General features: G+C 42.1%; 1 protein-coding gene across 2 annotated transcripts in view; it reads left to right on the top strand.

The window, feature by feature from the left end:
* The first annotated feature begins 1,329 nt into the window (after positions 1 to 1,329).
* PAPLN (papilin, proteoglycan like sulfated glycoprotein) overlaps positions 1,330 to 23,826 on the top strand; it is a 90,553-nt gene continuing 68,056 nt past the window's right edge. For both annotated transcript variants that reach the window (XM_056547069.1, XM_056547064.1), the window contains exon 1: positions 1,330 to 1,737. The gene's annotated coding sequence lies outside the window, so the exon portion shown is untranslated. The remainder of the gene's footprint in view (positions 1,738 to 23,826) is intronic.

The raw sequence follows: 23,826 nt of genomic DNA, 5'->3' as shown, positions 1-23,826 counted from the left end.
GTTTAGCTCCGGTCCGTTCGGGTCTTTTTTTTTCTTGAGCAGAACACAACGGACACTGCTGGGTCACTTGAATGGGGTCCGTTGGGGATCCGATAGTTTAGTGGAGAGAAGAATTAGTGAAACACTTGTTGTTCTGACGGAATTGCTGACAGAACTCCAAATAACAAAGCCCTGAAACTGCAATGTGAACGAGGCCTAAAGAGGGCTCCAAAAACATTTCAGATGCCAAAAAAGTCAGCAAATTTTAGATTAATTCTGCTTCAGCTGTTTTTTTTTTTTTTGCAGCCTGTGAACATAGCCTTACCATAATTGTTGTAAAATAGTAAAAAAAAAAAAAAAAGAAAAATCCTGCACATTTCCACCCTATGTGAAGGTAAAGAAAAACACTCAAAGCCCTAATAAAAGTGTGTCTGATAGCTCTAATGGTATAATCCAAAAACAGCACCACTCTTGTCCGCAGGCTGTGTGTGGTTTTGCAGTTCTGTTCTATTTTAAAGGGGTACTCCGCCCCTAGAGATCTTATCCCCTCTCGAAAGGATAGGGGATAAGATGTCAGATCGCGGGGGTCCCGCCGCTAGGAACCCCCGGGATCTCACTGCAGCACCCACCTGTTGCGACTTCCGGCAGCGCTGGAGCCTCTCGTCCTAACGCCTCACGACCACGGTGACGGGAGATCGTGACGTCACGACTCCGCCCCCGTGTGACGCCACGCCCCGCCCCCTCAATGCAAGTCTATGGGAAGGGGCGTGACGACAGTCACGCCCCCTCCCATAGACTTGCATTGAGGGGCGGGGTGTGACGTCACACATGGGCGGAGTCGTGACGTCACGATCTCACATCACCATGGTCGGGAGCCAAAGCCTCCAGCGTTTCCGGAAGCCGCAACAGGTGGGTGCTGCAGCCGAGATCCCGAGGGTCCCCAGCGACAGGACCCCCGCGATCTGACATCTTATCCCCTATCCTTTGGATAGGGGGATAAGATGTCTAGGTGGCGGAGTTCCATTTAATGGTTTGGAGCTGAGTTGTAATCCCACACACAAACTGAGGGCAGGAGTGATGCTGTTTTTGGAACAAATTAGCTCTGTTTTTCTAATCCTGGCTAACCGTTTAATGTATTGTTCGGTTTGATATATAAATTAAAGTTCTATAAATATTTTATTATATAGTTTATTATAGTCTGTTGGAGTGAATTGTTGCATCTCCTCAGATGGTGCTAATAATCACAACACGGCAGTAGTCCTGCGATTCCTTTGTTTTGTTAGTCCCTGGGATGAGGACAGTGTTCCTCTCTGTAGTAATACTTCCTCATTCTCCTGTGTACTCTGTATAGCGCTGCCTCCAGTCCCATCTGTCTAAAGTTTCACTGTGATTTCTTTTTTCACCCTGGGCTACAATAAAACTAGTGCAGTGGGTCCCACCCAGAAAGGAACCTTGTGAGCTGCTGGGAAAAAGGCAAAACCAAACTAGGGGGTGAAAACACCTTTTTTCGGAATCCACTCTCCAGCGAAGCCCTGAGCGAGCCGGCTGCCTCCCATATCTGTGCTCTATACACTTGGCTCTTACTGGAAAAGAAGAAACGCAACAGATCTCTGGCGTGGAACATAAGCAAAAAAACATCTTAATACTGGTGGACGCTTGGATTTAAGCAGCAACAGGAGCCGGAGAAGTTTGGAATCGGTGGAAACTTAACAGCTGCTTTTCAGAACTCTTCCCCCCCCCCCCCCAGGCAGGCCCAAGGTAAGACGCTTACTATGTGAATACCAATGTCAAAAGTGTTACTGGGGTGCGAGACTTGTGCGTGGAGACTCAGAGAAGTAAATGAGTTGTATAAGCAAATACAGTGGTCCCTCAAGTTACAATATTAATTGGTTCCGGGACGACCATTGTATGTTGAAACCATTGTATGTTGAGACCAGAACTCTATGGAAACCTGGTAATTGGTTCTGTAGCCACCAAAATGTCATCCGAAAAAAAGGAAAAAGTGAGGATTAAAGAAAAATAAGTAGATGAGTAATATAGATTAAGCAAATCCTTACATATAAAAGTAAGAAAGATCTGCTGGGAGCTGTAAATCACTGTCTATGTCAGTGTTTCCCAACCAGGGTGCCTCCAGCTATTGCAAAACTACAACTCCCAGCATGCCCGGACAGCCGTTGGCTGTCCGGGCATGCTGGGAGTTGTAGTTTTGCAACAGCTGGAGACACCCTGGTTGGGAAACAATGGTTTATGTAGAGGACAGGAGCTTCTTCAGGGTCCTATACAGTACACACAGTGTCCCAAATGGAGCCACCTTTACTTGGTGTCCAAAGGAGCAGCTAACCCTGGCACGGGTAAAGAGTACAGAACTTGTAGTTCCCCCCTGTACTGTAGGGGGCGCTACCAGACACCAGTCAGTGCATGCGCTTCAGTAATACAGGTGATTTACCAGTAAAATGCCCATTCTGATTGGTCAGTTCCTCCAGTTGTGACACATTTCACAGATCTGGACTGTCTGGACATTGTATGTTGAGTCTGGTTTCAAGTTACAATGGTCCAGAGAATACCACTGTATGTTGAAACTATTTGTATGTTGAGGCCATTGTAAGTTGAGGGATCACTGTATCTCATTAATATAATTATAGGAGGATCAATATGAAATAATAAGCTCTATCATCTTTTTTGGTTCTCGGTGATGCCAATGCTGTGAGTGAATCGCCGCTTTAAGGCCAGGTTCACACACAGTATTTTGGTCAGTATTTTTTAGCCAAAACCAGGAGTGCAACTGATTTCTGTCCAGCTACTCTGGACATCCCCATAGACTTATTATTAAGCTGCAAGTGAGAGGTCGACGTGAGACTGGGAGTGAAGCACCTTAAGGGTCTGTTCAAACGGCAGGATTTCCACTTGCGGAATTCCACCTCAAATTAAATCCCATAGACTTCTATGGGATTCCGCGCTCCCATTCACACTTTTGAATTTCCGCTTGCAGAATTCTGCCTCAAATTAACCTCTTAAGGACATGGGGCATATGCATACGCCCTGCATCACGAATCCTTAAGGACGTATGGCGTATGCATACGCCCGTGGGAACTCCGGTTCCCGCCGCTAGCCGGTTGGGGACCGGGATGCCTGCTGGAATAATTCAGCAGCCCCCCCCCCCCCCCATGTCGGCGATCGCAGAAAATCTCATGTCAATTCAGACATGCGATTTTCTGCTATTCTGGGCTGATCGGGTCTCTGGTGATCATCCTGAGGGATAGGCACAAGGTTGCAGTGCTGCGATCTCCTCCTATCCCCTGCCATTGGTCAGAAATGAATTCTGACCAATGGCAGCGCATGACAGGGGGTTACCATGGAAACCCCCCCGCTCTGCCCACCCCTTGATGTCGGGCAGAACGGGGGGAAAAGATGGCGGTCTGTACCTGAAAAGAAGATGGCGTGGGGACCTCTGATCTCCGGAGACTTCCAGTGGAGATCACGGGGCAGGTAGGGAGCCGACGGTGGGGGGGGGGGGGGGGGAGTTAGGCAGCAGTAAAGCGATCTTTACTGCTGCCCTCCTAGTGGTTGCCAAATTGCAACTCCCAGCATGCCCAGACAGCCAAAGGCTGTCTGGGCATGCTGGGAGTTGTAGTTTTGCAACATCTGGAGGGTCACAGCTTGGAGACCACTATATACAGTGGTGACCAAACGGTGGCCCTCCAGATGTTGCAAAACCACAACTCTCAGCATGCCTAGACTGCCCAGGCATGCTGGGAGTTTTATTTCTGTAACATCTGTCCCTTCAGATTTTGCAATTTTCATGAAAATTTTGAAACTTGCTGCTCTACTTTGAAGCCCTCTAATTTTTTCAAAAAGTTTTTTTTATGATGCCAACATAAAGTAGACATATTGTATTTGCGAATCAATATAAAATTTATTTGGAATATCCATTTTCCTTACAAGCAGAGAGCTTCAAAGTTAGAAAAATGCTACATTTTCAAAATTTTCATGAAATTTTGGGATTTTTCACCAAGAAAGGATGAAAGTAACGATGAAAATTTACCACCAAAATATAGTGGAATATGTCACGAAAAAACAATCTCAGAATCAGAATATTCGGTAAAAGCATCCCAGAGTTATTAATGCTTAAAGTGACAGTGGTGAAAAAGAGCTGCGTCCTTAAGGTGAAAAAGAGCTGCGTCCTTAAGGTAAAAAAGGGCTGCGTCCTTAAGGGGTTAAAGCCCATATACTTCTATGGGATTCTTCACTCCCATTCACACTTCTGAATTTCCGCTTGGGGAAACCATGTTCACTTACAAATTTAAAGACATTTCAAGCCTTGAGCTGATCTCTTACCAGACCTTAGAGGTGAAGCAAAGAAATTAAAGACGGAATTTAAAGAAATAGTGTTTTCAAGGCAAGTGTCATCCTGTTTTTACCTTTGCTAGCAGTTTACTGTCTATATTCGTGTTACATTCCACTGCTCTGTGGTCAGTTTACATTGTTACTTTGAGTATGATAAATGTTTATTTGATTGATCTATTCAGAATCCTCAGAATTTTGTCAGTGTATTAAAGGGGTACTCCGGTGGAAAACCTTTTTGTTTAAATCATCTAGTGCCATAAAGTTAAAGATTTTTTTATTACTTCTATTTAAAAAATCTTATCAGCTGCTGTTATGCTCCACAGGAAGTTCTTTTCTTTTTAAATTTCCTTTCTGTCTGACCACAGTGCTCTCTGCTGACTCCTTTGTCCATTTTAGGAACTGTCCAGAGTAGGAGCAAATCCCCATAGCAAACCTCTCCTGCTCTGGACAGTTCCTGACATGGGCAGAGGTGTCAGCAGAGAGCACTGTGGTCAGACAGCATACAGCAGCTGATAAGTACTGGAAGGATTAAGCTTTTTAATAGAAGTAATTTACAAATCTGTTTAACTTTCTGGCACCAGTTGATTTAATAAAAAAAAACAATTTCCCACCGGAGTACCCCTTTAAGTGTAAGATTAGCCTAATCCTACTGACCTATAGCAGTTTCTCTCTGTTCAGTTGCTATATGTACCTATCTGTCCTTACTTGGTGCACTATTTCTATGGCAGAACATCTCCGTACACTTGGCTACTAGTGGAGTAAGCCACAATTTTAGCATATAGAGGTACACGACATGGAATGGCCATTAATTTGTACTTGTAAGACACACCTTGGCAGCTAGGGACCACATTACAAACCTGTAGCAATTCACAGTAAAACACATGGTAGTCGTCACTTACAGGAGGACATGGTGTAAATTTCCACACATTTGTACATTTCACAGATTTGAACATTTGTTGCAGAAATTTTTTACAAATGAAGATCAGTTCCATATATCTGGCAGAAAGTACATGGATTTCTGTAAGCCTTGTTTAGATGAATGGGACGGTCACAGTAATGTCTGGAAAAAATCCAATATATGTGAATTCACCTGGCGTATACGCAATGTACGCAAAATTTACGGCAGCGGGAAATACGCTGCGTATTCCTTGCTCACTATACACTATAATATACAATATAATACGCTGCGTATTCCTTGCTCACTATACACTATAATATACAATATAATACGCTGCGTATTCCTTGCTCACTATACACTATAATATACAATATAATACGCTGTGTATTCCTTGCTCACTATACACACAGGGCTTTACGGCGGCAGCCCTGTGTGTGCAATGAGTTTTGGAGGCAGAGCCGCGCTTCACAGACACGCCGGCACATGGCCCCGCCTCCAAAACACACTACACACATAGGGCTGCCGCCAGAAAGCCCTGTGTGTATAGTGAGCAAGGAATACGCAGCGTATTTCCCGCTGCTGCCGAAAATTTAGTCTACATTCAGACGAGTGGATCCACAGCGTATTTTACGCTGCAGATCCGCCGATGGACCCTACAGTGCTGTTTCAGATGTGCCTGCTCAGAGCGGCAATACGATGCTACGATCAGACACACTGCTGTGAGTCGCCGCTCATGCGCGGTGTACACACACACACACACGCATTCCTCCGAACAGGTACATCCAAGACACACTGTAGGGGTCCATCATCGGCGGATTTGCAACGTAAAATACGCTGTGTATCCGTCCGTGTGAATGAGCCTTTAGGCTATGTTCACGTGGCAGAATCCACATTGAAATCTGCATGGAAATTCTGTACGTGTTTCATACAGTGGGATTCTGCAGTCCAATTCACACAGCATCATTTTTCCTGCAGATGTTCTGCAGCTAAAATTACACATTCTGCAAAAATATAAGTCATGTCTTATATTTTTTGAGGAATTTGGTTTTGGAAGCCCATTGAAGTCAATTGGCCTTTTTTTTCCTCCATTAAATGCAAATTTTGGGCGGAATTTAACTTTAGCAATGAATCAAGGCACTTTTTTACGTGCACTGTGGATTAATGCGGAAATTCAGCATGAATTCTGCTCAAATTTCACATAGATTCTGAAAGATGCAGAATTTCAGCCAAATTAATGAAGCCGTGGAGTTCACAAATCTATGCATAATTTCTGCCATCTGATCATAGCCTTAGGGTATGTCCATCTGTAGTTGAAAAGCTGTGGACTTGTGCACGGAAAATCCTCAGCAGTTTACATAACAGGGGGATGAGATTTTAGCAAATGGCATCCACGTGCAGCAGGAAACTTCCATGCGCAAATAATCCTGCAGTGTGGATCCTTAAATCTATATCTTTTCAGGTTCTCCTAAAGACAATGCATGGATTTGTTTTGAATTTTTAAATTCAATAAGGAAAAAGAAATAAAACATCAATTTGCTGTAAATTAACTGTAAATTTGGCTTTGTTTGGTGAGGATTTGCCCCTATAAATTAAAGGGGTATTCCAGGAAAAAACTTTAGTTTTTATATCAACTGGATCCAGAAAGTTAAACAGATTTGTAAATTACTTCTATTAAAAATCTTAATCCTTTCAATAATTATCAGCTGCTGAAGTTGAGTTGTTGTTTTTCTGTCTGGCAACAGTGCTCTCTGCTGACATCTCTGCTTGTCTCAGTAGTAGAAGAGGTTTGCTATGGGAATTTGCTTCTAAACTGGGCGGTTCCTGAGACACGTGTCATCAGAGAGCAATTAGATAGAAAAGAACAACTCAACTTAAGCAGCTCATAAGTACTGAAAGGATTAAGATTTTTTAATAGAAGTAATTTACAAATCTGTTTAAAGGGGTACTCCGCCCCTAGACATTTTATCCCCTATCCAAAGGATAGGGGATAAGATGTCAGATCGCCGCGGTCCCGCTGCTGGGGATCCCCGGGATCCCCGCTGCGGCACCGCGCTATCATTACAGCACAGAGCGAGTTCGCTCTGTGCGTAATGACGGGTGATACAGGGGCCGGAGCATCGTTACGTCATGGCGCCGCCCCTCGTGACATCACGGCCCGTCCCCTTAATGCAAGTCTATGGGAGGGGGCGTGACGACTGCCACGCCCCCTCCCATAGACTTGTATTGAAAGGGGCGGGCCATGACATCACGAGGGGCGGAGCCGTGACGTAACGATGCTCCGGCCCCTGTACTGCCCGTCATTACGTGCAGAGCGAACTCGCTCTGTGCTGTAATGAGAGCAGGGTGCCGCAGCGGGGATCCCGGGGGTCCCCAGCAGCGGGACCGCGGCAATCTGACATCTTATCCCCTATCCTTTGGATAGGGGATAAGATGTCTAGGGGCGGAGTACCCCTTTAACTTTCTGGAGCCAGTTGAGATATATATATGGTGTATATATATTTAAAAAAAAAATTTCCTGGATAACCTCTTTAACCTGCTGCTCTTTGTATTTGTGGAAATTCACTTGCATGGCTCAGCTCTTCTTCATACTGACTTCCCACAATGCATTGTTTTCAGCATTATGGTATATGCTATAGGGGAAGTATAACATTACACATTGAGGACACCTATTTTCAGGATAACAAACAGGTGCTGGCTTTGTTCTTTGTATGGAAAATGACTACTGTGGTTTTAGATTTCTTAAGAATTTTGACCTTTTGTGTGAAGATTCTAGGAACACCTTTTTGTTTTTAGTATCCTGCTTTATGTGGTATCTAGTTTTAATGACATTCAATATTTATATATTTTTAAGAAATTTCAGAAGATTGCTTATTGTCTAAAAGGGGTATTCTTGCGGAATGTTTTGTTTATTCAAATCAACTGGTGCCAGAAAGTTATACAGATTTTTAAATTAAAAAATAATTAAAAAAATAATAAAAAGATGCCACCAAATACCATGCAAGAACAAAAATATATATCACTGCAGCAATAGTATTAAAACGTCATTTTTAATCTATTAAATGAATTACCCCTGTGAAAGGGCTTATTCATTTTATAGTTAGATTAAAAGTTACGTTTTAATACTTTTGCTGCAGTGATATATAGATTTGTAAATTACTTCTATTTAACAATCTTAATCCTTTTAGTTCTTATCAGCTGCTGTATGCTCCAGAGGAAGTTGTGTAGTTTTTTCTAGCCTGACCAGAGGGCTCTCTGTTGCCATTTGTCTGTGTCAGGAACTGTCCAGAGTACAAGCAAATCCCCATAGTGAACCTCTCCTGCTCTGGACAGGTCTTGACTTGTACAGAGGTGGCAGCAGAGAGCACTGTGGTCAAACTGGAAAGAACTACACAACTTCCTCTGGTGCATACAGCAGCTTATAAGTACTGGAGGGATTGAGATTTTTAAATAAAAGTTATTTAAAAATCTGTTTAACTTTTTTTTTTTTTTTTTTTTATTCTTTATTTTCATTTCATTTCCAGCATCATGTAACAATTCACACCAAATCAAATAACCCACACAATTATTAATCTACTTCTTCAAACCTGCTGAGAACTCCCAAAGTAAATTAAATTAACAGAGTGCCGCTTTCCCTCTGCCTGTTCCCTTTAACATTACTGCATGCTCATTTAAAAGGGACTCCCTTTCACACCTTTCATACCTTTAACTTTCTGGCACCAGTTGATATGAAAATATTTTAAAAATTCTGCAGAAATTAACGTATATACTCAAGTATAAGCCAAGTTTTTTTCAGCACGATTTTTCGTGCTCAAAACGCCCTCTTATACTCAAGTGAACAAAAAAAAATTGCTTCAGGCATACCGGTGGGGGTGGTGAGGGGATGGGCCAGGTCATCCATCGTCGCCTATCTACGCTGCAGAGACCATCCGAATTCCAGTTGGGAGGTTGAGCCGGTCCGGGCCGTCCATCTTGATTGGGAGGGCTCTCTTCTCCGCTCCGGGCCGGCCCTGGACTAGTGACGCTGCATTGACGACGACGTGCCGGGACATCCGTGCGCAGCAGATGTCCGTGACGTCAGGGGTGTCCCTGCATAGCGGCGTCAATGCAGCATCACTAGTCCGGGGCCGACCTGGAGCAGAGAAGAGGGCCCTCCCAATCAAGATGGATGGCCTGGACCGGCTCACCTTCCCCACTGGAATCCCGACTGTCCCTGCAGCGTAGATAGGCAACGATGGACGGCTGTTAGGCAATAGGGAAGGATTGACAGAGCTACAACTGGGGAGGTGAGTAGACAACAAGAGAGGAGGTCTGTATAATGATGGAGGGGGATGAGGGGAGGGTCTGGATGATGACAGGGGAGAGGGGGGATGATGGATGATGACATTGGGGATTTTCCACCCTAGGCTTATGTTCGAGTCAATAAGTTTTCCCAGGTTTTTGGGGTGAAATTAGGAGCCTCATCTTATATTTGGGTCGGCTTATACTCGAGTATATAGGGTAATTGCCCATTTACTTCAATAGAATTCCTGCAGCGGAAATTCTGGAGCAGAAATTCTACTGTGTAAATGGGACAGTGGAATCCAACTAAAATGTATTGGCTATAAATTCATGCAAAATTTAATGCAGAATTCCATGCAGAAATTCTGGTGTGTGAACATAGCCTTTAAGGTTTTCCACTGCAGAATTCTGCAAAAGGAATTTCAGCAATGGAAAATCCGCAATCAGGTTTTCTTGCTACCCATTAAAGTCAAGGGGGTGACCCTACAGTTAAATGGGTACTCCGGCGCTTAGACATCTTATCGTCTATCCAAAGGATAGGGGATAAGATGCCTGATCGCAGGGGTCCCACACCCCCGTGATCTTGAACGCCGCACCCCATTAAAATCAATCCCAGGAGCGTGTTCGCTCCGGCTATGATTACTGACGATCTCAATGCAAGCCTATGGGAGGGGCTTGACAGCTTTTTATCAACTTTAAAGGAGTACTGCAGCCATAGGGATAGGGAATAAATGTCTGATCGTGGGGACCAGACACGACCCCCCCCCCCCCTCAATCTCCCGCACTGGGACCAGCACTACCGCGGCTCTGCGCAGCTAAAGATTGTCGACCTCCATTCAGCCCTATGGGAGAAGCGGGGATGCACAAATGCTGCAAATAAATAGTGTATAATGATTGCCTTTTAGTGCTGCCTAGTATAGAATTTGTAAACTCCAAATTGGACAACAAAAAAAACTATCTGATAATGTTTTAACACTTTTTATACTCTAAGTAAAAGGTTAAGTAACTTTTGTATTGTTTTGCTTCTATTGATGTTCCATCACATATTTCAGACATCTTTGGAGGCACTGCTCATGACCAAAGTATACAGCCCAAAGGTATAGAAGAAAAAATGCCAAAAGGCACTGTATTTATCTGCTTCCAATAACGTGTTTCGGAGGGTATCTCCTCCTTCATCAGATTGGCATACCATATGTCAATCTGATGAAGGAGGAGATACCCTCCGCAACGCGTTATTGGAAGCAAATAAATACAGTGCCTTTTGGCATTTTTTCTTCTATACCTTTGTGCTGTATACTTTGGTCGTGAGCAGCGCCTCCATAGGGTCCATCTTTTTTCTGTTCTCTTTTCTACATGTTTATGGGAGAAGATTCCATCCTGTCCCATCTGGACCTTGGGCTTGCAGCTTGCTACTACCCACCACCTTCGCCTTAGTAAGCTTAAGGGGTTGATATGCCTGTTTTCTTCGATTTCTGGTGAGCGACCACCCTATGGAGTCTACGTCATTATTGTCCTGCCTTGGACTTTCTGGTGCTAAGGGTAATGCACGAGGCGCTGTCCTCTGTCTCCCTGTTTTTTTTTCTCCCTCTGCATATATTTCAGACATGTCTGATGTTTTCGTGATCTCATATACTCATTGTATGTTCAAACTACAGTGTGTGAACGGAATCTCCGCTCGCTGAATTCAGCGAGCGGAGATTCAGCCTGGCAGCCGGCGGTGGCAGTAGGACCCCGCGGCACTGAGCTGTCACCATTGATGGCTATGCAGTGCTCGTAGACTTCAGCGCAAAGAATGAACACGTTCATTCACTGTGCGGAGTAATTTCAGCGGCGGAATTGTCCGCCGCTGAAATTCCACAATGTGCACAGGTCTCGCAGAGACCCATTCACACTAATGTTAAGTTCACACCGCGGAATTCTACCGGGAATTCCGTAGTGTGAACATACCCTAAGATACACGGCAGATCTGCAGACATGTATGTGATTGTATCTAAATGGGACATGACAAAAACCAGGTGCTTAGTTTAAGATTAATGGTCTATTCACACTTAGAGTATTCTGTGCAGATTTGATGCGCAGGATTTTCTGCTGCAGATTTCAATGTAAACTGAACACAGCTTGATATCCTGCGCATCAAATCTGCGCAGAATACTGTACGTGTGAATAGACCCGAAAGGTTGTTTATATAGCTCTAGTAGCCCATAGATCCTCCTGGGGGTATTTTTGTTAGTTATAGACCCGAAAGGAACTGATTTTTTGAAATATCTACAACAAATCTTCCATTTGTGAGTATACCCCCAAGAGTAATGAGTTCTGTGGACTACTAAGGCCCGTACACTATAGCTCTGTGTATATCAAACTTGGACACAGGGCTCTTATTAGGCTAGAAGCTTAGCCAATAAAAACAAGTAATAAAGCTGTATAGATATAACTCACCACCTTCTTAATTTGCTTAATTGATGAAATATTTCCTTATAAAATATAAATATTTAGCTTGATAAGAGCCACTTTATAGTCCTGGCGCTCCGTGTCAGCCCCCCCCCCCTAGTCATGCCAAACAAAATAAATGGTCTACTGAGGGTGTTGTGTTATGGCTATATGGCTTTATTACCTGTTTGTTTGTTTATTGTAACATCCATAGCCTGAGGAAGACCCCTGTTTGGGCTAGAAACAGTGTTTTTATAACTTTTTTTATTTTTTTGTGTAAATAGTCCTTTACACACTCTTGAGATAACCCTCTTTTAATTTTTTATTTGTCTCTGGTTTTCTACTCCCCCAGATGCAATAGCTAATTTATCATTAGTGCCTTGCGTCAGCTTATTTTCTATTGTATGGAAGTTGTGTTAACTCTAAGGCGAGGTTCACACTGTAGAATTTCTGCCGGAGATCAAGCCGGCGGCACTAGGACCACACGGACTGCATTGCGGTCCCCATAGAGGTCAATGCATTTCTGAGCAGATCTCTCAAAAGATCCATCCAGAAATGCATTGCCTTCTATGGGGACGGCAATGCAGTCCGTGCGGTCTTAGTGCCGCCGGCTAAATCTCCGGCAGAAATTCTGCCCAGAGATTCCGTAGTATGAACCTAGTCTAAGGGTCTATTCCCACGGCAGAATTTCCGCTTGCAGAAATCCACCTCCAATTAAAGCCCATAGACTTCTATGGGATTCCGCACTCCCACTCTCACTTCTGAATTTCCGCAAGCGGAAATTCAGAAGTGGGAGTGGGAGTGCGGAATCCCATAGAAGTCTATGGGCTTTAATTTGAGAGAGAATTCCGCACCGTGTGAATAGACCCTAAAGCATTTTGCAGAGAGCCTCTCCTGATCACAGCCAAGCATTTTGTCATTGCTTCTGATAAGTTGCTGTGCCAATGTAATGCCCAAATGTCCTGCCGTTCAGAATGAACCTATTTGTCCTGCACCATCAAGGGGTTGAAGATCTGAAGACGTTGCCAAGTTCCCTTTTGGAGTAAATTCACATGTGCATAGATTTGTGAAATTCCCATTTAGATCGGTAGGACAGTTTCTGCATTAATCTGCATCTCGCTCTTATAATGGAAGACGGACTACGTAGCCGACACTAGTCTATAGTTAGGATCGTTGTTTTTATAGACGGCAGTAAGATAAGAGACAATAAAAGGAAATTCTGTTTCTATTAGAGAGTAAAAAGCTTTTCAACACTTGTATGATTTTCAATAGGTGTTGACATGTAAAAAGCTCCAAATGTTCTCTTGTGGTTAGTAAATCTAGTGTTAAAGGATACATTTCAGACTGACAGATCCTGTATGTGCAAACCTATAGAAAAAGCTCTTACCACATGATATATAGCCCGGCAAATGGTGTGTGTGTGAATACAATTTACCATTACTCCCAGTGCTTAAAGTTGCCTTTGAATCTCCGAGCCTTGTGTTTCATGTCCTGATTTGTATTTTTTGTGCAGATGTTAGAAAAGAAAATTACGTGTTTGTCCTAAGGGCAATTTTGTCTTCAGAGTAAGCAGATAAATGGCTGGGATTTTTAGTTTTATTTTTAGAAACCACAAAATAATTCAACATTTTTTTTCTTTTTTTTTGCTTGGGTCACATAATGGATATCTTTGGTGGTGGGGGGGGGGTTCTCTTGTTCTTTTTCCTCTCTAACATGGAAACTAGAGGATCTACACATAGGGTTGTCCACCTCATCCTCTGTATATAAATACTTGTAAAGTAGAACAGGAACCTACAGAAAGCATGAGGTCAAGGTAGATGATGGCACCAAGCAGATGATGTGGGTGTCATGATCTATATTGCAAATAGCAGGGGGTACCAACCAAAGAAAAAAGGGTCTTGGAAGCGCTGCTGTATAATCAGTACATGAATGACCATGAACGATGTACAGGATGAATCGGCTGTATTATCCTTATCAAAAGGACATTGAGTTTTGGAACAATATTTTGCCTTCCTCGGGTCCACCAGATTAAAACTATGGGATAATTCCTGCCTGAAACTACAGCGTGTGCATCTGTGATGCTTGGCCTTATTATCTAGATTGGTGGTTGTAAAACTTCTATGGGAGAAGAAAACCCAAACCAGCTAAAGATTTCTCTGCAAAACTCCACCCTGTTGTCTGTTTGGACTGTACGTTAAAAGACGTGTTGCGTTGTGTTGCGTTGTGTTATCCATAGTGACGGCGTATCTGTGGGTTGCAGTGAACCATCATGGGCAAATAAGATGTATCATTATGGAAAACACATTAACATTGGGCCAAAAATCATAGATGACCCAAATTGTTTACAGACTTTTTCTATGTCCAGTTATATAAGTCATAAACCCCACAAAGTCACCAATTCCTCAGACTCCACATGTCAGACTCCAATATATTGGTGCACTTGTTATCTGTTTTTCTGCTCTATTCAGTGTATTGTACAAGTTGCCATATGCTGTTTCTTCCACCCATTGTTTCCATAAATCAGTCAACAGATCTTTATATATTCCAATGACTCTCCCAGCAGATCGTTTCACGGGAAAGAAGGATCAGACATGTTGGATTTTAGATGCCCAATACTTTTGTTGTTTGGGAGATAAGCTGCCAGAGGGGTCTGGCAGCAGCCTACACCACCTTCTTTCATTAAGAACACATGCATGCTCTGCTAACCATTCATGTGTATGGCAAGATCAGGAAAAAGAGTTGTTTAAAAAAAAAAAAAAAAAAAAAAAAAAAATTTTATAGCCCATATAATACAGGGTGGGCCATTTATATGGATGCACCTTAATAAAATGGGAATGGTTGGTGATATTAACTTCCTGTTTGTGGCACATTAGTATATGTGAGGGGGGAAACTTTTCAAGATGGGTGGTGACCATGGCGGCCATTTTGAATCCAACTTTTGTTTTTTCAATAGGAAGAGGGTCATGGGACACATCAAACATCAGAAAAACAATGATGTGCTTGGTTTTAACGTAACTTTATTATTTCATGAGTTATTTACAAGTTTCTGACCACTTATAAAATGTGTTCAATGTGCTGCCCATTGTGTTGGATTGTCAATGCAACCCTCTTCTCCCACTCTTCACACACTGATAGCAACACCGCAGGGGAAATGCTAGCACAGGCTTCCAGTATCTGTATACACTGCTATATACTACTATATACACCGCAGGAGAAATGCTAGCACAGGCTTCCAGTATCCGTATGCACTGCTATATACTACTATATACACCGCAGGAGAAATGCTAGCACAGGCTTCCAGTATCTGTAGTTTCAGGTGCTGCACATCTCGTATCTTCACAGCATAGACAATTGCCTTCAGATGACCCCAAAGATAAAAGTCTAAGGGGGTCAGATTGGGAGACCTTGGGGGCCATTCAACTGGCCCACGACGACCAATCCACTTTCCAGGAAACTGTTCATCTAGGAATGCTCGGACCTGACACCCATAATGTGGTGGTCACCATCTTGCTGGAAAAACTCAGGGAATGTGCCAGCTTCAGTGCATAAAGAGGGAAACACATCATCATGTAGCAATTTCACATATCCAGTGGCCTTGAGGTTTCCATTGATGAAGAATGGCCCCACTATCTTTGTACTTCATATACCACACCATATCATCAATTTTCGTGTTCCAACAGTCTTGGTGGGATCTATCCAATAGACCAATAGCGTTGGTTTTGTTTGTTAACCACAAAAGTTTGCCTCATCTCCTTCAAGCACATCATTGTTTTTCTTGTGAAATTCCCAATAAGTTTGTGTCACATGACCTTCTTCCTATTGAAAAAACAAAAGTTGGATTCAAAATGTCCAACTTCAAAATGGCCGCCATGGTCACCACCCATCTTGAAACGTCCCCCCCTCACATATACTAATGTGCCACCAACAGGAAGTTAATATCACCAACCATTCCCATTTTATTAAGGTGTATCCATATAAATGGCCCACCCTGTAGTATGAATAAGTTAGCATTAGCAGTGTTTAATGTACACTGAATAATAGGGATAATCACAATAGCACATAAAACTTCTCTATACAATAAACATTACTAACAAATCTATATGTTATTTTCATACAAAAGGCCCACTATATAAAGTAAATAGTTTACAAACCTATTTGAAAAATTGTGAGTTCATGAAAAAGTCCTGAAAAAACCCTTTTAATTGTAATGTTGTTTTTAATATTACTTTATTTATCTAGTCTTCCCGCTGTTCAGCTACCAAGTAGTGCAAAGACTATTTTGCTTTCACAATTCATTGCAATCTTGGAGACTGACTGTTTATAAACACAGATCCTTGTTTGTCTATGGAAATAGATCACTGCATCTGGGGCCCTGAAATTTTTATTTAATGGGAGTTCAAGTTAAACAGCGGAAGCGTCTAAGACAGATCAAGCACCATTAAGATCATTTTGTAAATGCTGATTATATATGTGTGTGTGTGTATATATATATATATATATATATATATATATATATATATATATATATATATATATATATATATATATTATATAAATAAAATAGGCATCTTGAATGACCTTTTGGTCCGGCTTCAGGTATATTTTGGCCCTTGAGTCCCAGAAAGGGTAAAACAGACCATTGGCTTGTGAAACATCGAGCAGGTTTAATAGATTACTTTGGGGGTCCAGTGGGGCCCATGTAGGAACAAGGTTGCTCAAAAGCCGTTGATTTCAGTGATTTTGTGGCAGTAGTTATAAGGCTTTGTTTACATAGTACAGTTTTTGACAGCTATTTCCAGTAAAGAGAGAATATTTCTATTCTAGATGTTCTTTAGAATCCACTCCTAAGTAATCAAAAACTGGACCCCGTAGAGTATACCACATGGTATATGGTTTTTACCTGGATCTAGCTCAATTGAACGTAAGTCTGCCAAGCCCTGATGGATACCACCAGAAGGGGGCCTTTCCCGAAGCTTACGTTAAATGCACACTGCTTTAAGGAGTACAGTGGTCCCTCAACATATTATGGTAATCCGTTCCAAACGGACCATCGTTTGTTGAAACCATCGTATGTTGAGGGATCCATGCAATGTAAAGTATAGGACAGTGGTCTACAACCTGCGGACCTCCAGATGTTGCAAAACTACAACACCCAGCATGTTGGCGGTCCAGGCATGCTGGGAGTTGTAGTTTTGCAATATCTGGAGGTCCGCAGGTTGAAGACCACTGGTATAGGAAGTTGTACTCACCTGTCCCCGCCGCTCTGGACTGTCACCGCTGCCCTGGATGTCGCCTTCTATCGCCGTCCCCGACGCTTCGGCAAGGCCTTTACTTCCCCGGCATCCTCGCTCTCCGTCGCCGCCATCACGTCGCTACGCACGCTGCTCCTATTGGATGACGGGACGGCGTGCGCGCGACGTGATGACGACGATGGAGAGCGCCGGAGATGGAAAAGATCACGCCGGAGTTCCGAGGACAGGTAAGTGATCGTCAGCGGACCACACGGGGCACCGTAAACGGCTATCTGGTGGCAGCTGAAGCAGTCTGCGCTGCCGGATAGCCGTTTATGCGATGGCCCCGACATACAAAAGCATCGTATGTTGATGCTGCCTCTGAGAGGCCATCGTATGTTGAAATGATCATATGTCGGGGCCATCGTAGGTCGGGGGTCACTGTACTGTGATGTAGAACGATATATCACCAAAGGATAGGGGATAAGTGTCTGATCTGCCCGGCACTCTCTCCTCATGCACAAAGTGATCCATGCAAGGACACTGTTGCCCCCCGCACGAAGCTCAACACAGCACCGTTCATGCAGAGAGCCGTGCGCCGTGCAGGAGGTTGCGGTTGCCCCCACCCCCCCGTCCTCGGAGAATTTTCCTACACTACAATACTCCTTTAATGTAGTGTGAAACCAGCCTAACTTTCACAAACTGGAATAAAGAGAGCAATTGACATGGCCAACCACTGTTTCAAAGTCTACCAGTATGAAGCTGCCCCCTCACCTGCTGACAATGGGGTCAGAAGGCGCCATCATCCTGATTCACTTATCACTTAGTGGTCGAAAAACTCAAGACTTATTTGGGCTATGGAAATGTTAGGCTGTATTTTTGCACATAATGACTCCTCATTAAATGAATATTGCCTGTATTGTGCAGGTTCCATTCATTGACTACTAGGCGGGGCCCCTATTTGTATTGGACCCTTGGCTGCAGTACCAACCTGAACCATCTTATTAAGGTATATGGCAGGAAACCCCTTTAATCTTCTGTAAACCAAATAGCTAAAGAGAAAATCTTGGACTGAAGTTTGTTGAACTTGTGTAAAGTCAACAAAATCCTATTTGTTTTGGGATCTTTGTGTTTTTGTACAGGGACTATCTATGCTTGTTTGAGTTCAGTCTTTTTACTTGTGCCAGCATATGTTGTTTTATCTCTTTAATATCTCTTTATAAAGCTGTATCTTGGTAACTTTGATGCTCTTGTTTATATATTCTATATTGCAAAGCAGAGACGTCTTTCTACGCCAAGCTGTGATTTCCATATTTTGCACTGATGATAACAAACCATAAACAGATGTATGGGAATTGGATATATGGCTCTGCAGTTTTACATCATGTTGGGCTAAATTGTAATAAACCAGATCTGCCCCGAAAAACTATAATCAGCGCCTATTAAATTCATTATAAACTTTTACATTGTGGCTTCCAGATATTTGGTTTGTACATGTTTGAGGGTTCGATCAGCATGTGAATCAATAGCTGAATGCAAAAGTATTTTTATTTAGTTTTATGGTTTAGCCCCCTCCCCCCCTAAAAAAAAAAAAAAAGTAATATTCATGTATTTTATTATTATAATTCCTCACTGTTCCTTGGATGATACCAATATTTAAGGCCTGTGTAAACGGTAAGGTTGGGTATTGAGAATTTAGGAAAGTGGACTTTGTAAAATGTATTTGGTGGATTCAGTTTTAGGGTACGTTCCGTTCACACGTGTATTTTGCTGCAGATTTTCTTGATTTTGTTGACTTCAATGAGTAGCAAATCGGCTGTGGGAAATCTTTAGCAAAACGTATACAGGTGTGAACGCACGTCTAACAAGGTTTTTCTACAAACAACCTTTATCAACTACTTGGACCCCACCAATCACCAATTTGTTCCCAAATTAAATGGACTGGTGGTCAGACGTGAGCGCTACCCATCCATTCAGCTCTACGGAGGAAGTGGCAGAATATAGTGCCTGGCTATGTCGATCAGTCCCATAGAGGTAGATGGGGAGGAAGTACACACATGCTTGACCCCTTCTCCAATTTATTGGGGGAACATGGGACCAATGCTCTTGTTGGGGTTCCATGGACTGATCCTGCACCGATCAGACACTTATTGCTTTCTTTGTGGATAGGAGATAAATATTGGTGAAGAAGCCCCTTTAAGATGCCTTAGACATGTTGTAGTGTTTAGTAAGTAGCACAGATTTTATGCTCTTGTTGATGTTTTTATTTTTTTATTCCTTTATCAAGGATATGTTCAGGAAATTGTGTGTATGTATCCTGTCTGTAATCTTCCTCTATATGTAAATATAAGCATGTCTCTGTTCATAGCCTTGCCAACAACATCCATTGCTGCTAGCTACATTCAGAGAACTGAAAAACATTGAACAAGAGGACTATGTAACTCCATTGTGCTACTTATCTCCGAGGCTGTGGATCTGGTCAGACAAACTTCCAACATTTTATTTTTATATAATATTTAATACTTTTGTGTTGAATTTGGTACATTTACACCACCTCCACCCAAAACTGACACCATGACAACAACTTCACAGCTGCCATATCTCGCACTGAACCTGATTTTCAGCCTACTTTATAGAGCAGGTTTCCCAACCAGTGTGCCTCCAGCTGTTGCAAAACTACAACTCCCCACATGCTTGGACAGCCAAGGCACCCTGGTTGGGAAAACACTGGTCTAGAGCTACAGCCTTCATTCTGCAGGCTCTAAAGCTGAAATCTCAACTGGTTCCAGAAAGTTAAACAGACTTGTAAATTACTTCTTTTAAAAAATCTTAATCCTTTCAGTACTTATGAGCTGCTGAAGTTGAGTTGTTCTTTTCTGTCTAAGTGCTCTCTGATGACACATGTCTCGGGAACTGTCCAGAGTAGAAGCAAATCCCCATAGCAAACCTCTTCTACTCTGTGCAGTTCCCGAGAGAAGCAGAGATGTCAGCAGAGAGCACTGTTGCCAGACAGAAAAGAACAACTCAACTTCAGCAGCTGATAATTATTGGAAGGATTAAGATTTTTTAATAGAAATAATTTACAAATCTGTTTAACTTTCTGGAGCCAGTTGATATATAAAACAAAAAGTTTTTTCCTGGAATACCCCTTTAAGTGTAAACCTCTTATGACGACTAACAGAACAGTGATTGCAGCTCTAGACCATTATCCAGGCTCTACCTTTTTTCATTATATATATATATATATATATATATATATATATATATATATATATATATATATATATATATATATATATGATCCTTCGCCTAGGACGACATGGCCACACTGCCACTCCACTTCTGGGCCGGAGTGCTTTGACTTTTGGTTGTGTGACCTCGGTCACTGCTAAAATCGCCATTTTTCTTCTAGCCTTAGAAATTCTAATGTGATATTGTATATATCCTGTGTGTGATATATGGGATCAATGTACATGCAGTGGTACAGCATGGGTTGTCTGTTCCCAGGAGCAAAAGCAAGTGTTTCACTCCCAAGCAGTGCACTAGTGATGGTTGTGACAGTGAAAGGCTGTCAGGATAGGAGATCGAGATAGGAGGATGGGATAGGATGTCGAAATAGGAGGTCGGGATAGGAGGTCGGGATAGGAGGTTGGGATAGGAGGTCGGGATAGGAGGTCGGGATAGGAGGTCGGGATAGGAGGTCGGGATAGGAGGTCGGGATAGGAGGTCGGGATAGGAGGTCGGGATAGGAGGTGGAGATAGAAGGACGGGATAGGGGGTTGAGATAGGAGGACGGGATAGGGGGTTGAGATAGGAGGACGGGATAGGGGGTTGAGATAGGAGGACGGGATAGGAGGACGGGATAGGAGGACGGGATAGGAGGTTGGGATATGATGACGGGATAGGAGGTCTGGATATGAGGACAGGATATGGGGTTGGGATATGACAACAATATATGATGACGGGATAGGAGGTCTGGATATGAGGATGGGATATGGGGTTGGGATATGACAAAAATATATGAGGACGGGATATGAAGTCAAAAGCTTCCTCCTTTGTTTATTTTCCTCCCCAACAAGGATTAGGAAGGAAAAACCGGGCAACGCCGGGTACTCAGCTAGTATTTCAATAACAATACACTTGCTATAAATATAAAAATCCTACTTCATGTGTTACTTTTAGTGATGAATGGCATTGCCCATATTGGAATTCGCGATATTCGCAATAAAAATTCGAAATGTGAATATTTGCTCCCAACACTAGTTACTTTAGCTTTTCTTTGGCTGTATGGCTTTATCCTGTATTAGAGTTTTGAGCTCAGACAGGATACCCAGATGTTGTGACCACCATAATGATTGGTGGCATGGCTCTTTGTTTCCGTGGCATGGTTCTTTGTTTCCGTGGCATGCTTTGCTATCTCTGTAGCATACCATACGTAATTATTTACAGGAAAAGTGACTCCTGGCGTCAATGGACTCCCTGCTCCTATATAGTAGTAAACAGCGATGTATACACTGTATAGTGGGAAGGCTGGCTTATGCATGGGATGGGTCTGCTGACATCATGACAACAGAGCTCTCTGCTGACATCATGACCACAGTGCTCTCTGCTGACATCATGACCACAGTGCTCTCTGCTGACATCTGCTGTCCATTTTAAGAACTGTCCAGAGTAGAAGAAAATCCCCATAGCAAACACATGCTGCTCTGGACAGTTCCTAAAATGGACAGAGATGTCAGCAGAGAGCGCTGTGCTCATGATGTCAGCAGAGAGCTTTGTGTTCCAAAAAGAAAATAATTTCCTTGTAGTATTCAGCAGCTAATAATTACTGGAAGGATTAAGATTATTTAATGGAAGTCATTTGCTAATCTGTTAAACTTTCTGGCACCAGTTGATTTAAAAAAAAAAAAAAAAAAGATTTCCACAGGAGCACCCCTTTAATATGCATGAACCTTTCTTTCCATAGGATAAACTGGTTCCTCTATCCACTGACAAAAACATTAATTCTGGACTCACCTTTATATTTTCCTTTTCTTTTTTTTTTCTTTTTTTTTTTAGAGAATTGAAAGGTTTGGTAAATTTTTGAAAATAAAGAATTCCCCTAACATTGCTCCTTTAAAGGGGTACTCCAGTGGAAAACTTTAACTTTCTGGCACCAGTTGATTTAAAAAAAACAAAAAAAAAAAACATTTCCACGGTAGTACCCCTTTAAAGGAGCAATGTTCCTCTGATGTTAGGGGAATTCTTTATTTTAAAAATCTATAAAAAAAAAAAAAAAAAAAGTCAAAAATTTACCAAACCTTTCAATTCTATAAAAAAAGAAAAAAGGGAAAATATAAAGGTGAGTCCAGAATTAATGTTTTTGTCAGTGGATAGAAGAAGCAGTTTATCTTATGGAAAGAAAGGTTCATGCATATTAAAGGGGTACTCCGGTGGAAATATTAAATTTTTTTTTATTTTTTTTTAAATCAACTGGTGCCAGAAAGTTAAACAGATTTATAAATTACTTCTATTAAAAAATCTTAATCCTTCCAGTACTTTTGGGGGGCTGTATACTACAGACGAAATGCTTTACTTTTTAGATTTCTCTGATGTTATGACCACAGTGCTCTCTGCTGACATCTGCTGTCCATTTTAGGAACTGTCCAGAGCAGCATATGTTTGCTATGGGTATTTTCTCCTGCTCTGGACAGTTTCTAAAATGGACAGCAGATGTCAGCAGAGAGCACTGTGGTCATGACATCAGAGAAATCTAAAAAGAAAAGCATTTCTTCTGTAGAATATAGGTAGTATATAGCCCCTAAAAAGTACTGGAAGGATTAAGATTTTTTTATTGAAGTAATTTACAAATCTGTTTAACTTTCTGGCACCAGTTGATTAAAAAATGTTTTTTCCTCGGGAGTACCCCTTTAAAGTTAGTTAAAAACTACCCAAAGAAGCCAGAAAAATACTGGAAGAATTACTGGAAAAGATTCCTCTGGGTTGATTTGTTGACCATAGTGGCACCCTTGTGTCACCCTATATGTTTGAGACAACGTATGTGCCATGTCTCATAATGGTTATGGCAGGAAAGGGGCATGGTTGAACTAAAGGGGGCATAGCTTGAAAAGTAACAAATCTGGTACATTATAGCTTGTCTAGTCTATGTGTACTAAGTATGAGACAACATTAGTAAATTGCCCCTATAGGTTATGACTAAATAATGTGTTTGAACACAACAACCAAATATATATGGCGTTGTTTATAATATGGCTTGAAACTAGTTGACTGAAAAGAGATCAGGATAAATTGCCATCATTGGAAAGTTTGAAAGTCAATAAAAATGTTGTGAAAGATGTAAAATTTTTGCAGAAATTGAGAAACTCCTTCCTAACCCATTCCTAAACACTGCATTTGAATATATACCGGTAATCGTGTATACAGGGTGGGCCATTTATATGGATACACCTTAATAAAATGGGAATGGTTGGTGATATTAACTTCTTGTTTGTGGCACATTAGTAAATGTGAGGGGGGGAAACTTTTCAAGATGGGTGGTGACCATGGCGGCCATTTTGAAGTCGGCCATTTTGAATCCAACTTTTGTTTTTTCAATAGGAAGAGGGTCATGGGACACATCAAACTTATTGTGAATTTCACAAGAAAAACAATGATGTGCTTGGTTTCATG

The sequence above is a fragment of the Hyla sarda genome, chromosome 11, assembly GCF_029499605.1.
Source record: "Hyla sarda isolate aHylSar1 chromosome 11, aHylSar1.hap1, whole genome shotgun sequence".
NCBI lineage: Eukaryota > Metazoa > Chordata > Amphibia > Anura > Hylidae > Hyla > Hyla sarda.
Note: the sequence above shows the minus strand (reverse complement) of the source record. Positions and strands in the feature narration are given on the sequence as shown.